Source organism: Sturnira hondurensis, unplaced genomic scaffold (genome assembly GCF_014824575.4).
Source record: "Sturnira hondurensis isolate 20B ecotype Veracruz unplaced genomic scaffold, ASM1482457v3 Scaffold0001304, whole genome shotgun sequence".
NCBI classification, from domain to species: domain Eukaryota; kingdom Metazoa; phylum Chordata; class Mammalia; order Chiroptera; family Phyllostomidae; genus Sturnira; species Sturnira hondurensis.
Window position 1 is genome coordinate 3,028,010 of NW_028073935.1, and position 17,491 is coordinate 3,045,500.

At 43.2% G+C, this 17,491-nt stretch overlaps 1 protein-coding gene across 2 annotated transcripts in view; it reads left to right on the forward strand.

Moving 5' to 3' along the window:
• Positions 1–2,848: 2,848 nt before the first annotated feature.
• The window catches only part of MYO7B (myosin VIIB), a 118,291-nt gene continuing 103,648 nt past the window's right edge, over positions 2,849–17,491 (forward strand). For both annotated transcript variants that reach the window (XM_037069957.1, XM_037069966.1), the window contains exon 1: positions 2,849–3,001. The gene's annotated coding sequence lies outside the window, so the exon portion shown is untranslated. The remainder of the gene's footprint in view (positions 3,002–17,491) is intronic.

A 17,491-nucleotide genomic window follows, 5' to 3' on the forward strand; every position in this document is an offset into this window, starting at 1 on the left:
GAAAGAACCTTCTCTAAAAATAGGATGTCTCATACATCCTTGGGCATAGGGAAAAGGGAGGCCAGGTTAGTTTGAAGGTCAGTGTAGTATAATGAAGTTCAGTGGGCACTGGTCTTGAAGGCACAAGTTTGTAGGTATCTCAATTCAAATATTGTTCCACCACTTTTAGCTATATGACCTAAGCAAGTTCCTTAACTTCCTTTATTTCAGCTTTCTTACAATAAAATGAGTATAACACCCCTAATTTTTAGGTTTTTGATGAGAGTTGAATGAGATGGCACATACAAAGAGCCCAGCACATTGAAGGCACTCTCTTTAACACTGGTAATTATGAAATTATTAGAGTAGCTCAGTGACAAAGATCTATGCTGACCATTGTGCTATCTTATAGCATTAATGGATAACTTAGCTGCTGTAGGCTAGATGGGAAGATAAGGGCCACCAGGAAGCAAGCAAGCTCAGGTGCTCAATGATGTGTTAGTAAAGCTGAAAATAAAATGCCTTCTGTACCTCTTTTTTAGTTTCTATGACAGTACTACAATGGGTTTCATCCTTGGGGAGAAATGGAATGAAACATATGTGGTTCCACAGAGGTACTTTGGCTTAACTCAGAAACATATTTTACCTGGCTGGTGTAGCTCAGTGGATTGAGCACCAGCCTGCAAACCACAGGATCATTGGTTCAATTCCTAGTCAGGGCACATGGCTGGATTGCAGGCTAGGTTCCCAGTAGGGGGCATGTGAGAGGCAACCACACACTGATGTTTCTCCTCTTTCTCCCTCCATTCCCCTCTAAGAATAAAATAAATAAAATCTAAAAAAAAACATATTTTAAAAGTTAGCAGAATATTCACATCTTGAGGAGAATTGTGGAAGTAGCATTAGGCTGTGACAAGAAAGAGCCTATCTTGACTTTCCCCTCCCCATCTTCTTGATTTTCAGGGTTTGGATACCTCAACAATGGGAAACCTGAGGCTACAGAAAAGTGGTCCCTCATAATGTCCCTCCCCTCTGAACCCTGCTGGCTCACACAACAGTCAGGCTAGGTCTTGGCAATCACGAACACCCCTTTTGCTGGGAGGTAGGACTTGATGTGCAACTTGAGAAAGATTAGCAAAAAATGTTCACACCCCTTGTTTCTGTAAGTTCGCTTCTCAAATATTCCTGTGATGACACAACACAAACAAAGCTGTGAGTGCACATTATTCATTGCAGTGTTGTAAATGACAGCAAAGGATTGGCTACGTCCTGATGTCCACTTGGAGAGGATGGTTACACAAATGATGGAGTGTGTGTAGGATGGAGTATGGTGCTGTCTTCAAAGACTAGTGCTTAAAATTCATTATATAAGTTTATTATATAATGTTGAATGTAAAGAGAAATGGGAGACAAGTTTGTAGGTATCTAAAATGTATTTCTGTTAAATTTTGCTTAAGACAGGTAAAATTGGACAGAGGTGTTTTAAATCATTTTCTTCTATACACATAATCTGTCCCTCTCTTTTTTTTTTCTCAAGAACAATGGAAGAGGGTTGTAGAGAACACAGTCTGGTGCTGGGATTCCAGATAGGGGCTGACCATTTCTGAAGCTTCCATGTGGGAGTTAAATGGTATCTTTCTAAACCAGAGAAAACGTGTGCCATGTGAAGCCCCCCCCCCAAAAGCAAGTACTGGCCCAGAAACCAGACGAGATTTTAGAGTGTGGGAAATTAGTTGGCACCAAGGTGGAACTTGAGCACAGTGCTTCTGGTGGGGAGCAAGTAGGGGGCTGGCTAAAAGGCTGAAAGCACACCTTTCTCCTAATGGCCCCTCATTAAGTCACCTCCCAATTGTTTACCTTCCTTGTCATGGCTGGTCAATTATAAGAAACAGAAACCCCTTCAAGCTGTCTCAACAAAAGAAGCTTTTAGCAGAAGGAAACTGGGGACTCTACAAACCTCCTCCTCCCTCTACCCTGCAGGAAGTAAAGGAAACTCAGGAAGCTATCAGCCAGCCACAGCTTCTCTCCAGGGCCACATAGGGCCTCCATGTCTGTGGCTCTTCTCTTCCCTTTCTCTCACCAGCACTTGGTTTCTGTCCCTAGTAGAGGCCTGGCATCAGGGTTGCCACACAGCCATCATCTCAACTCTACATAAAAATGATAGTTACCACATCTCTGCTTGCAGCTCCCAAGTTACTCCACGTACTGGGAAAGTGAAGGAATCTGGCTGGCCAGCTACAGGACTGCTGGGGCATCCCTTTACCCAAGCACAGGGTTGCAGCGAACCAGTATCTTTTTCTTTTTTTCCTCCAAACCAATATCTTTAAAACCCTCACCCTCACGCTGACTTCCAGGGACTGCTGTGCCCTGCAGTCTGGCCTCTCCTGAGGCACACAGCTGGATGTCCTTCCCTTCAGAAGGGCCTGTATTTGGCTCACAGCAAAAATGCTCCCTTTGTTCAAGTTCCAGCCCAAGCCAGACTCTTTGTTCCCAGGGAAACTACTGGGAATCTATGTGCTTGATAAGGCTTCCTGACTGTCTCCTCTGTGTGTGCCTCAAGTTAGAACACAGGTGTTTGGGAGCAAACTTCCTGCTGTCAGCTTCTTTGGAGTCCTCCTGAATCCTGGGAAGATGCTGAGCTCCCTGAATGATCAGCTGGCTAATTGTCACTAGGGATTTTGCTGATGGCCAGCAAAATGTATATGAGTAAGAGCTCTGATGGCCTGTGAGGACTCTCTGCTGAGGAGGCCAGGGTTAAAGATCACAGTGCTGTGAGGCTCTGCTTGCTGGGGTTGCAGAAGCCTGTGGGAGTGGATAAGCCTGTATACTAAGGACAAAGTCCAGTAATAAATTACGTGAGTCCAGAGTGCTGGGCCATTTCCTCCTCAGGACCTTCTGTCCTTTTCTGCTTTCCATACTCTCCTCCACACCCTGAACCCTGGCACTGCCTCCTGTCCTGCTCTTTCATAGTGCCTAGGCTGGAGGAGAAGGGAGTCAGCCAGCCACCAGTCCTGATAAGGTAAGGGGGCACCTGGGAGCTTCTCTGCCTATTGAACGCACTGGGCCTACAGGCCTTTGTCCTGTCAGTTGGGAGAATGGGAGGAGTAGGTCACCTCTCAGAGGAGAGTGGCTTGGCAAGTGGGGTACTGGGAGGCTCAAACATGGGTAAATACTATAAGGCTCACCTGCCAACAAGGTGGGACAGGCCTATGAAGTAGAGAGGTAAAGCTTCACTTTAGGAGCCTGGAAACAAGAAACACCAGCCCAGAGTCTTGGTCCCTCAGGCTGAGAGCCAGCCTGAGAGACCAAGGAGGGGGGAGAAGAGTCCTGGCCCTCTGCTACAGGAAGGCAGGTGTACTGGCCAAGGGGGGAAGCAGTTACAGAGGCTGCCCGAGCCCAGTAACCTCCTCAAAGTGGGAGGGCCTCACCATGGCATCAGGTGGCATGAGGATATCCCAGGGGAACCTGGCAGATATCAGCTATGCTGCATGTGCCATCACAGCATACACTCACAGCACAATGGTGCTGTTGCCTCAATTTCATGGATATGGAGACTGAGGACAATACAAGTTGAAGTGCCCACAGGAAGGAGCTGAGCTGGGGCTTGACTCTGAAACTTGAGTTTCTCCAAGTCACATGAGTGCTTGAGAGGACAATTGTGAATGATCAAGTTAGTCACTTCTGGATGATGGCTTGGACACTAGAGTGAGGTAGGACCCTGCCTATCTGGTCTCAAAGCCTCCTTTGGGAGACCTGTGGTTTGTCCAGGAAAGGAGTGACTGAGGGAAGGCCGGCAGTGAGGGCTCCCTTAGCTGCCTCACCTGAGTTTTCAGCATGGTGGGCATCCATCCCAGTTCACAGAGGAAGACATTTGAGAGACAGACATTGGTAGGGACTGGCCAAGGTCAGGCTTCTGGTGGGTGTGGGGTCCCATCCCAAATCTCCTAAATTGGGTTTGTTAATTCCTTAAAAATAGGCTTCCCCCTCTGGTTCTACTTTATAACTCTGGACTTGAATTTTGTTCTCAGCCATAAAACTCCTCTAAGTTTTGTTCAGAATTTTAGTTTGAAAAACACCAAAATGTTGTGTGGGGCTCTTTATACCAGGAGTACACTCCTGAATGAACAACTCACCTCCACACACTTTCTACAGAAGGCTTTCCCCAACACCTAAACCCACTGGACACCTGCTGGCTGGCCCTCAGGGGCCTCTTTCAGGAGGACCTCCACCCTGTGTGTCTCTCTTGGGCTCTGCTGCATCCTCAACATGGGCAAGTACTAGGGGGGCCCAGGTCTGGGCAAAGGTGACAGGAGGGAATACCCATCCAAGTCACCTAAATGCATCTACATAACTGTGTTTCATGGCTAACCAAGGCTCTTGCTTTCACATTCTCACTCAGTCCATATATAAAAAGTTGTTTAGGGAGAAAGAACAGTACATTTGTCACAAGAAAAACACTGAGTTGAAATAGGGTGAATGCTTGGCTCAATGCCACTGGACTATGAATGCCTTGAGAGCAGGGGCTGAACCTCCTCTGTCCCCTTGTTTTCATTGCATTCACCCACGGCTTGGCAGAGACTGGGTACTTACAAATGTGCATTGAATAAAGGTCTAGAGTAGTTTGTAGTGGAAGTAAAGCTGCAAGTGAGGCTAGGTTTTGAATCTAGTGCCAGTTTAGACCCTCTTATCTACCTCCTCAATTAATCAATGTAGAGGCATCATGTTCCTTCATTGCAGGGTGATCAGGAGAGACTAGGAAAAGGAAAGGTAGGCATCAGGAAGTCAGGGGCGAAGATCAAAGGAGCCAAGACAGCTTGAGGAGGGGGAATGGCAGAGAAAGAGGCTGTGGGGGAAAGATATCCATGGTGGGGAGAAGGGGAGAAGGTAGCAGCAGCACAAAGATGTAAAGAAAGTACCTGTTCAGATTAGGGTCTTTTAGCTCTACATTGTCACATATGACAAGGTTTTTGGCAGTGGGGGTGACCAGACCCTATGCCCACTAAGAAAGGACAGGATGGAAGACTATGGCTTTACAGCTTCATTTTGGGCTTACCTGGGCAGAAGAGAAGGAAGCCCAGGTGAAGACCCAGGAACATTGTGTCTCTGGGCCAGGGTCACCTCTTAGGGATAGGTACCTCCCGGACTGAGAGTCCCATGTCTTCACAGGAATGGCAACCTGTGGACATCACTCTTGTGCTTGGCCAACTTAAGTAGGGTGTCACTTCCTTTCAGCAGAGGAATATGTCCTTCTGCAGGCTCTCTGGGGCCCTGGGCTGCAGAGAGGGGCTGAGCTATTCCTGGCTGGATCAGGGTACAGGGAAAGCCTCAGAATCTGGGCTCAGAGGCCCATTTCCCTGGTGTGCACTGCCAAAGCAACAAGAGATCACAACTCATTGGGGTTGCTGCTATCAGCTCCTCTCATTCCTCCCTGTCACTGAGGTTGGTAGCTGATATTTGCAGATAGTCCTCACTGTGGGGAGGGGGGATTTCAAGCACCTTAGACAGCCTTATGGACAGTAAAATAAATAATAAGAGTAATCTATGCATATGGAAAAGCCAAACATGACAGAAAGAAGCATCATGTGAAGGGAAAGTCTCCTTCCACCTCCCTCCCTCTACTTCCCACCCCAATCCCTCTCTCCAGAAGAAACTAGTTAACAGTTTAATATAATTACTTTCAGGAAAGATATATCTGGCAAAAATTGGCAAAATGGCAGGTTTTTTTTTAACAAAAATGGCATTATACTATCAAACATACTTTGTTTTTATTACATACTTATATATCAACACTATATTAGATTGAGCCCTATGAAACTACCAATATTTAACTGTCTTGACTGCCTGGACTGGTGTGGTCCAGCTAAGATCCCTATCACCTGCTGGGTTGTGCTGACTTCCACCAAGTGGTGGCCCTTCCCACCTAGGCCAGCCATTCAGTCTTCATTTTCCTTGGGGTGATGAATTCCATGTGAGGGCCCATTGCCTCCAGAGATGTGGGGAACAGGCAATTAGCTGGTGGCATAAGACATCTTCTAAATCTCTCAATCCCTCATGCAGTCCCCAGTGCCCTTTCTGCCCACAGAATACTTGGCCCCCTTGCTAGGGCAATGCTTTGTCAGCCTTCCAGGGTAGGGGGCCCTTCTGTGCTGGCATTCCATAGACCAGAGTCTCAATGTTGGTATTGCTGCTTAGATCCAAATCTCTTCATTTGTGAGGTGGGATGTCTTCATAGGGTTCTCATGTACATTAAATGACAGGCTCTGGACAAAATGCTTTGCACACCACCTGGCATACTCTGACCCCATCCTTGTCTCAACAACACTTTGATTTTCTCCCCAACCCCACCTCCTCAATCACCTTTCAGCATTTTCTTTTTCTTTTCTTAAGATACATTTTTGTAAAGATTTTATTTATTCATTATTAGAAAGAGGATAAGGAAGGGAGAAAGACAGGGAGAAAAACATCAATGTGTGGTTGCCTCTCACGTGCCCCCCTAGTGGGGACCTGGCTTGCAACCCAGCCATGTGCCCTGACTGGGAATCAAACTGGTGACCCTGTGGTTCTCAGGTGGGCACTCAATCCACTGAGCCACAAAAGTCAGGGCTAAAATATACTTTATTTATTATGCTATTACAGTTGTCCCAATTTTTTCCTTTTGTCATGCTCCACACAGTACCCCCATTCCCTCCAAAAATCACCCCCATTAGTTCATGTCCATGGGTCATGCATATAAGTTCTTTGGCTACTCCATTACCCACACTGTTCTTAACATCCTCTTGTCTATCTTTGTACCTACCAGTTTGTGCTTCTAATTCCTTGCATCTTTCCTCCCTGTACCCCGCTTCCCTCTCCCAACTGATATCCCTCCAAATGATCTCCATGTCTACAATTCTGTTCCTGTTCTGCTTGATTTCCTAATTTGTTTTTACAATCAGCTGTTGATAGTTGTGAACTTATTGACATTTTAATGTTCATAGTTTTGTTCTTCTTTTTCTTAAATAAGTCGCTCTAACATATCATGTAATGATGGCTTGGTGATGATAAACTCCTTTAGCTTTACCTTCTCTGGGAAGCACTTTGTCTGCCCTTCAATTCTAAATGATAGCTTTTCTGGATAGAGTAATCTTAGTTGTAGGTCCTTGCTTTTTCTCACTTTGAATACTTCCTGCCAGTCCCTTCTGGCTTGCAAAATTTATTTTGAGAAATCAGCTGACAGTCTTCTGGGAGCTCCTTTGTATGTAACTATCTGCTTTTCTCTTGCTGTTTCAAGGTCCTCTACATTAAACCTTTGACATTTTAATTATGTGTATTGGTATGGTTCTCTTCAGGTCCATCTTGTTTGGGACTTTCTGTGCTTCCTGGACTTGGATGTCTATTTCCTTCACCAAATCAGGGAAGTTTTCTTTCATTATTTTTTCAAGTAAGTTTTCGATTTCTTGCTCTGCCTCTTCTCCTTTTGGCACTACTATGACTCAGATGTTCATACATTTAAAGATGTCCCAGAGGTTCCTAAGCCTATCCTTGTTTTTATTATTATTTGTTTTCTTCCTGCTGTTCTGATTGAATGCTTTTCCTTCCTTGTGTTCCAAAGCATTGATTTGATTCTTGGCCTCATCCCCTCTACTGTTGGTTCCCTGTAGATTTTTCTTTATTTCACTTAATGAAACCTTCATTTCTGCCTGGTTTTTTTTAATGCTCTTGAAGCACTCAATGAGTTCCTAGGGCATCCTGATAACCAGTGTTTTTAACTCTGCATCTGACATGTTGCTTATCTCCATTTTGTCTAGCTCTTTTCCTAGAGTTTTGTTCTGTTCTTTCATTTGGGCCATATTTCTTTGTCTCCTCATTTTGGCAGCCTCCCTGTGTTTGTTTCTGTATATTCAGTAGACCTGCTTTGAGTCTCTGACTTAGTAGTATGGCCTATTGTGAAAATCTCACCTGTAAGTGGCATGGGATAGAGTCTTAGGTAATTGCTGGAGCAGGGCAACATGTGTCACCACTCTATTGCTCTGTGTAGGGAAGGGCTCACAGAGGGACAATGCCACTGCTTGGCCTCTGGAGTTCTGCCCAGGAGGAAGCAGTCTCCCAGCACTTGCTCTTCCTTTTCTCCCTTTATGACACTGGTGCCCTTCCACCTGTTGCTTTTTTGCTGAATCCCAGAAGGGTTTGGCCTGTGTGAGTCCTAAGTCCTTTGCAGGGCCTTTAAGAGGGATCTCTTGGGAATCTCACAGTTTCTTCTGCTGCCCCAACCCCCACTGGTTTTCATAGCCAGAAGTTATAGGGACTTATCTTCCTGGTGCTGGAACCCTGGGCTGGGTGGTCTGGACTGGGAAACCAAGGTATCCCTCCTGTTTTTTATCCACCACATGTGGATGAGGGCACTGCCTGTTCCTGTCTCTGCACCTCTCCGTGTCTCCACACCTCTCTGCATCTCTGCCCTTCCTACCTATCTGGATACATGTGGCTTCTTTAGATCCTTGGTTGTTGGACTTCCACATAGCTCTATTTTCTGACAATTCTGGGCAATAATTATTTTGTTGTGTATTTGCATTTTTTGCTATAGTTGTGCATGGAGGTGAGGCATATTTACCTATATCTCCATCTTGATCGGAAGTCCAGCATTTTCTTATCTACTCTCCTGTACTTCAGTTCAATCATGCTCCAAAAACACATTTCAGTGGTGAGCTTTAGACCTCCCAGAAGCTCTGAAGAGGACTTTGAGAACCAGCAAAGCACCTACACACTTGTGCTCAGCCACATTGACATACCTCAGGACTGGACAAGGGCGCCTAATCTAAAAAGAAATCATCTCACCCCCAAGGAACAGAAACTTGCAAATATCCTAGGACTTTCCATCAGGGGCAATGCTTCACCTGCTTTCCTGGGATGAAGAGCAAGGTGATACTCCCAGTGGCCATTTATCAATCTGTGCATTCATCTATCCATCCACACAACTATCCATACATCCATGCATCTACCTACCCACTCACTCATCTATTTATTCACTCATCCATCTATTCACTCAGCAAGCATGTACTGAACTCCTGCAGGGATGCGTAAGGCACAGTCTACCTATGAAGTTTCTCACAAGTATGGGAGAGACACACAATAACACATAAAAACAGGAGTAAGTGCTGAGGTAGAAAATTGCAGCTGCTGCATATGAGGATATATCTGTGCCCATGTGTGTGTACATATATGCATCTGTACATGTTCCTTCCACATTCATAACAGATCCAGTACAGAGATACTGAAGTAAGAGAAGATATGGAACATCTCAGGAATTGCATGAAATTCAGTGCAATCTGGGCAGAAACGGGTGAGATACAAAGCAGGTTGAAAAGGTTATAATCCTGAAAGGCCTTGAATGCCATGAAAATGTGGCATATTCTTAGCTGTGGAGATGCATGATATGACCAGTGTTTTTTGAATATTTTAAAGATCACTTGATTGGTAGAATGAAGGATAATTTTTGGAAAGACCAGAAGGAGCAATTCCATCCTGGAGGCTTCTAATTTCCTAAGTGAAGGATGATAGGGGGCTAAGAGATGAGAATGAGGGGAGAGAGCCTATAGTTTTTCCTTTCTTTTAATGTCTTTTAATCTAGTTTTAGTAATACTCATAAAATGGGTTAGAAAGTGTTCTCTGTGTTTCTGTTTCCTGGGAGGTATTGCCAAGATTGGTATCATTTCTTCCTACATATTTGGTAGAAATCTTTGGTGATATAGGCCTATTAATATTGTCTATTTCTTCTTGTGTGAGTAGTGAGGTTTTTTACTTTAATTTTCTATTTTTGTTACAGTTGACATACAATATTTTATTAGTCTCAGGTGTGCAACCCAGTGATTAGATATTTATATAACTTTGTAAGCGACCACCCTGATAAATTGAGTACCCATCTGACACCATACACAATTACATTCCAATATTATTGCAATATTATTGACTACATTCCATATGATGCTCATTATATCCATCCTCATGACTATCCTGTAACTAACAATTCATACTTTTAAATCCCTTCACCTTTTTTACTCATCCCACCAACCCCCTGCCAACTGCCAAAATATTCTCTGTATCTATAGGTCTGTTTCTGTTCTGCTTGTTCATTGATTTTGTTTTTAGATTCCACATATAAGAACTTCCAGCCAAGATGGAGGTGTAGGTGGAAACACTATGCCTCCTTGCACAACCAAGTTTAAAGACAACACAGTTTTAGTAACAAAAACACAACCAAAACACAGAAAATTGAACTATATGGAAGTCCGACAACAATGAACTGTTCAGCCAGACCAGTAAGAGGGGCAGAGCCAGCGGCTGGCGGAGCTGGGTTGGAGCAGGGTCAAGCAGGAAAGATCGGCCAGATCGATCTAGGCACATGGGCGGCAGTTGGCAGATCCCAGGCATGGAGTTGTGATGGGCAGACCCAGTGAGGGCGCAAGGCAGCAGGCTGACTGCAGTCACACATTCGCGTGCAGATAAACCAGGTGAAAGTAGGAAGCAGTGAGACAGACCGCACAGGCTCCAGCAGCAGGAAGCAGCAGAGGGGACCACCATTGCCCCTCTTGGACCCCACCCCCATATACAGCGTCACAACCCTGCAACTGAGCACCCCCACCCTGGTGAACACCTAGGGCTCTGCCCCTCATATATAACAGGCATGAACAGGCCAAAATATTATGGCTCAAGAAGAACTCAAAGCCCCAGAACCAATAACTGTAAGTGACCAAGAAATAGCCAACCTATCAGGTGCACAGTTCAAAATACTGGTGATCAGGATGCTCACAGAACTGGTTGATTTTAGTCACATATTAGAGGAACAATTGAAGGCTACACTAAGTGAAATGAAGGGAAATGCACAGGAAACCAGTAGTGATGGAAAGGAAAGTGGGACTTAAATCAAGGGGATGGACCAGAAGGAAGAAAAAAATGACCACACAGACAAGAATGAAGAAACAAGAATTCAAAAAAATGAGGAGAGGCTTAGGAACCTCCAGGACATCTTTAAACATTCCAACATCCGAATTATAGGGGTACTAGAAGGGGAAGAGGAACAGCAACAAGTGGAAAACTTATTTGAACAAATAGTAAAGGAGAACTTCCCCAATCTGGCAAAGGAAATAGACTTCCAGGAAATCCAGGAAGCTCAGAGAGTCCCAAAGAAGTTGGACCCAAGAAGGAACACACCAAGGCACATCATCATTACATTAGCCAAGATGAAAATGAAGGAGAGAATCCTAGAAGCAGCAAGAGATAAGGGGACAGTCACCTACAAAGGAGTTCCCATCAGACAGTCAGCTGATTTCTCAAAAGAGACCTTCCAGGCAAGAAGGGGCTGGAAAGAAGTATTCCAAGTCATGAAATCCAAAGACCTACAGCCAAGATTGCTCTATCCAGCAAAGCTTTCATTTAGAATGGAAGGGCAGATAAAGTGCTTCTCAGATAAGGTGAAATTCAAGGAGTTCATCATGACCAAGCCCTTATTATATGAAATGTTAAAGGGACTTATCTAAGAAAAAGACGATAAAAATATGAACAGTGACAGGACAGCAAACTCACAGTTATTAACAACCACACCTAAAACAAAAGCAAACCAAGAGGACAGCTAGATCAGGAACCATAGAAATGGAGATCCCATGGAGGGTTATCAACAGGGGAGTGGGAAGAGGAGAAGGGGGAGAAGGTACAGAGAATAAGTAGCATAGATGGTAAGTAGAAAATAGACAGGGGGCAGGGCAAGAATAGTATGGGAAATACAGAATCTAAAGAACTTGAGACACGTGGACATAAACTAAAGGGGGGAATGGTGCGGGAGGGGGTGTGCAGGGAGGAGGGGAATGAGGGGGGAAATAGGACAACTGTAATGGCATAATCAATAAAATATATTTTTTAAAAAAGATTCCACATATAAGTGAAACCATAAGTCATTTGCTTTTCTTTGTCTGACTTATTTCACTCAGCACAATACTCTTTAGGTCTAACCAAGTTGTTTCAGATGGCAAAATTTCATTCTTCTTATGACTGAGTCATAATCCATTGTATATATGTACCACTTCTTTATCCACTCATCTACTGATGGACACTTAGGATGGTGCTTCCATATCTTGGCTATGAACAATTAAATGTATATATATCTTGTCAATTTAGTGTTTTGAATTTCTGTGGATAAATACCTAGAAGTGGAATTGCTTGGTCCTTCTTTGTCTCTTGTGATATAGCCTTTGTTTTAAAGTCTATTTTTTTCTGGTGTAAATATTGTTACCCCAGCTTTTTATTTGTTCATTTGTTTCCATTTTCATAAAATATAATTTTCTCTCCCTTTACTTTCAGTCTGTGTGTTTCTTTTGTAGACTGGATGTGAGTCTCTTGTAGTCTCCATGTGTCTTTTGATTGAAGCATGTAATCCATTTGCATTTAGAGCAATTGCTGATGGGTAGGAATTTATTGCAATTTTAGAAGATCCTTAACATTTCTTGTAATGCTGGTTTAGTGGTGATGAACTTCTTTAGCTTTTTCTTGTCTGGGAAGCTCTTTTGTTGTCCTTTGATTCTAAATGATAGCTTTGCTGGGTAGAGTAATCTTGGATGTAGGTCTTTGCTTTTTATTGCTTTGAATATTTCTTGACAGTCTCCTGTGGCCTGCAAAGTTTGTTAAGGAATCAGCTGATAGTCTTATGGGAACTCCCTTGTAGGTAACCAACTATTTTCCTATTGCTGCTTTTAAAATTCTGTATCTTTATCTTTGGCATTTTATTTTGATGCGTCTTGGTATGGGTCTTTTTGGATTGATCTTGTTTGGGACTCTCTGAGCTTCCTGGACTTCTATGTCTATTTCCTTCACCAAGTTAGGGAATTTTTTTGTAATTATTTTTTCACATATGTTTTCAATTCCTTGCTCTATCTTTTCTCCCCCAGCACCTCCATGATGTGAATGTTGATGCACTTGGAGTTGTCCCAGAGGCTTCTCATACTATCCTCATTTATTTTTATTTTTTTGCTGTTCTGATTAGGAGTTTTTGGCTTTCTTATATTTCAAACCTCTGATTCGATCCTCTGATTTATCTACTCTACTGTTGATTCTCTATAATGTCTTCTTCATTTTAGTTATTGTATTATTCATTTCTGGATGGTTCTTTTTTATGTTTCCATTCCAATTTTTATATTTTATATTTTTTTATTGAAGTCCTCCCTAAGTTAATCTATTCTTTCCTGATTGCTTGTCTTCTTTTTGTTTATTTTTTTAATCTCTGGAGTTTTGTTCTGCTCTTTAATTTAGAACATGTTTCTTTGTCTCCTCATTTTTGCTGCCTCCCTGTGTTTGTTTCTGTATATTAGGTAGAACTGCTATGTCTCCCACACTTGGTAGAGTGGCCTTATGCAGTAGGTGTCCCGTAGGGTCCAGTGGTACAGCTTTGTCAATCACCCAAGCTGGGAACTCCAGGTGAGGCCCCCATGTGGGTTGTATAGACCTTCCTGTTATAGTTGAGCCTTGATTGCTGTTGGTACCTCAATGGGAGGTATTTGTTTCCAAGCCAATTGGCTGCAAGACCTCACTGTAATCACCATAGAGGACCAGCTATGCAGGGGCTGACCCCACAGAGCAGGACTTACAGTGGATCTCTGGTGTATGCTGAGTTTGCCCCTAGAGTGTGTGGCTTGTGAAGGTGGCTATCCACTAGGTACATTGGCTTTGGGGACTCCTAAGAGGTATAGGCCAAGGTCAGTGCCACCTGAATTCTTCCCACAATTACCCAGCATGTGCTACAAAGTGATCTGCAGATGTCTAATACTTGTGCTGGGACTAGAGGTGGCCAGAAGAGACCAAGCTGCAGACCAAGGCTGGCTGCCACTAGTGCTCATCCTGGGGCATTTAGCAAGAGGTACGGAGCATGTGAGGCTAGATACTGCTTGTTTGGGAGATTTTAGGAAAGTCTGAAACATGATCCAACACAGGTAATTTGTATGGAAAAGCCACTAGGTCCAAAAGTTTGATTGGGTGGTGCCTAGGGGAATCATCATTGTGATTCAGAATGAGCCAAGCTTATGGCAACTCATTTATGGTGCCTATCTCTTGACTCTGTAGGGGAAGTATCCATTAAAGGAACAGTAGCCTCTGCCAGTACTTCTGCCTGGGAAAAAGCTGTCCCTCTCCCCCTTCCCCACTTTTGCCCTGATATCAGACAATTCACTTCCTCCCTATATGTCCCTGGTATATTTCAAGCTGCTATACCAGTGCTGGAGCTCAGAACAAGTGAGTCTGAGTAAGTCCATGCATGGGCCTTTTAGGAGGAATGCCTGGGACTTTAGCAGCCCTCCTCTTATTCAGCCATGATCCCCACTGGTTTTTACAGCCAGCAGTCATGTGGATTTCTCTTTCTGGCACTGAAACCCTGGGCTAGGGATCCTGGTATAGATCTGGAACCCCTCACTTCTCAGGAGAGATCTCTGCAGTTGAGCTATTTCTCCTGATTTTTAACTGCCACAATTGGGTGTAGGATCAATCTGTTTCACATCTTATCTCTCCTACTAGTCTCAACATAGTTCTTTTTATCCTTATGTGTAGGTCTTGTGTTCAGCTAGATTTTAGGTGGTTCTGAATGATGGTTGTTCTGTAGCTGAGTTGTCATTTTGATGTGGTTGTGGGAGGATTAGAGTACTACATTTATATACCCACCACCATGATTAAAAACCTCTCCTTGAGTGGTTTTTTTAATGCTTTATTTTTTAGTGCATCTCTTTATTTCTTATTGTTATTCAAGTATAGTTTTCTTCATTTCCCCCACACCACTCTCCCCTGCCCTACCAACCCCTATCTTCAACCCTCAATCCTACTGCCTTTTAGCATTGTCCATGGGTCCTTTATACATGTTTCTTGGTGACCCTTCCCCTTCTTTCCCCCATTATGCCCATCCCCCATCCACCTGGTCACTCTCAGTTTGTTATTTCCATGTCTCTGGTTATATTTCACTTGCTTATTTGTTTTGTTGATTAGGTTTCACTTATAGGTGAGATCATATGGCATTTGTCTTTCACCGCCTGGCTTATTTCACTTAACATAATACTCTCCAGTTCCATCAATGCTGTTGTGAAGGGAAGGAGTTCCTTCTTTCTTTCTGCTATATACGTATCCCATTGTGTAAATGTACCATGGTTTTATGATCAACTCATTTACTGGTGGGCACTTAGGTAGCTTCTAGCACTTGGCTATCATAAATTGTGCTGCTATGAATATTGGGGTCCATAGGTTTTTCTGAATTGGTGTTTTAGGATTTTTAGTGTATAATCCCAGCAGTGAATTGCCAGATCAGAAGGCAGTTCCACATTTAGTTTTTTAAGGAAATTCCATACTGTTTCCCACAGTGGCTGCACCAGTCTATATCATCATCAATGGTATGCTAAGATTACCATTTCTCCACAACCTTTCCAGCACTTGTTTGTTGCTTTGTTTATGATGGCCATTCTGACCCATGTGAAGTGGTATCTCATTGTAGTTTTAATTTGTATCTCTCTGATGGCTAGTGATGCTGAGCATCCTTTCATACATCTGTGAGTCCTTTATATGTCCTCCTTGGAGAAGTGTCTGTTCAGGTCCTTTGACAATTTTTAAATTAGATTGTTTGTCTTCCTGGAGTGCAGTTGTATGAGATCTTTATATATGTTGGAAATCAAACCTTTGTCCAAGGTATCATTGGTAAATATATTTTCCCACACGGTTGGTTCCCTTTTTATTTTGCTGATTTTTTTTTAGCTATGCAGAAGCTTTTTTATTTTGATAAAGTGTCATTTGATTATTCTTTCCTTTATGTCTCTTGTTCTAGGGGATATATCAGTGAAAATATTGCTTTGTGGAACATCTGAGATTTTCCTGCCTTTGTTCTCCTTTAAGACTTTCACGGTATCACGACTTATATTTAAGTCTTTTATCCATCGGAAGTTTATTTTTTTGTGTGGTGTAAGTTGGTGGTCAAGTTTCATTTTTTGCATGTAGCTGTCCATATCTCCTACCACCATTTGTTGAAGAGGCTATTTGTTACTCCATTTGATGCTTATGTCCCCTTTGTCAAATATTAATTGACCATAGGGACATGGGTTTGTTTCCCTTGTGTGACTTTTGATAAATTGTGTTTTCCAGGGAATTGGTCCATTTCATCTTAAGTTACCAAATTTCTAGGTATATAGTTGCTCATAATATTACTTTGTCATCCTTTCAATGTCCATGAGATCTGATCCACTGTCAGAGAGGGCAGGGCAAAAGGATGAGTGTGGGGCTGTCAGGGGGTCCCTTCCCATAGGCAATCCCTTAGGTGCTCACAGGTATAGGAAAAGCAAGGAGTGGGCAGAACTGGAAGCTGAGTGTGATTTCCTTATTTCAGTGATGCAGATTAAGGTGATTTAAAGAGTGAGTGGCGAGAGGGAACTTTGAAGTTGGGTTGATTTGTTTTGTTTTGTTTTTTTGCAGAAGGAGCTGAGCAAAATCCACAGAAGGGTACCCTAAAAGTCAAGTACCAGGGGAGGTGCAGGTCATGAAACCACCTGGCCTCTCTTTTGAAGGGTGTACAACCCATCTTTGGCCTTGTGAAGCTCAGGGCTAGGACTTTGCTTACAAGAGAGTGATGGACCAGAGAAGTCCCTGCAGTGTGTGTGACTTACTGGACTTTACTTTTGTTTTATTTGGTTTTTTTTTAATTTTTATTTATTTTTATTTTTATTATTATTTTTATTTTTTTAATTTATTTAACTTTTGTTCAAGTACAGTTTTCTTTCTTGTATTCCCAGCCCTGCACCCCCCCAGTGCTCCCCACCCCCCTCCCATCTCAGCCCCACGTCTTAGTTATTGTCCATGTGTCTTTCATACTTATTCATGTGAGTCCATCCCCTTTTACTCTGTGCTTCTCTCCCCTCTACCCTCTGGACCCTGTCAGCACGTTCTGTATTTCACTGTCTTTGGTTACATTTTGCTTGCTTGTTTGTTTTGTTGTTTACATTCCTGTTAAAGGTGATATCATATGGTATTTGTCTTTCACTGCCTGGCTTATTTCGCTCAGCATAATGCTTTCCAGCTCCATCCATGATGTTGCAAAGGGTAGGAGCTCCTTCTTCCTTTCTGCAGCATAGAATTCCATTGTGTAAATGTACCATAGTTTTTTGATCCAGTCATCGACCGATGGGCATTTAGGTTGCTTCCAACTCTTGGCTATTGTAAATTGTGCTGCTATGAACATCGGGGTGCATAGGTTCTTTTGGATTGGTGCTTCAGGGTTCTTAGGATATACTCCTAGCAGTGGAATTGCTGGGTCAAAAGGCACGTCCATTTTTAGTTTTCTTAGAAAATTCCATACTGCTTTCCATAGTGGTTGTACCAGTCTGCAATCCCACCAACAGTGGACCAGGGTCCCCTTTTCCCCACAACCTCTCCAGCACTTGTTGTTTGTTTCTTTGTTTATGATAGCCATTCTGACTGGTGTTAAGTGGTATCTCATTGTGGTTTTAATTTGCATCTCTCTGATAGCTAG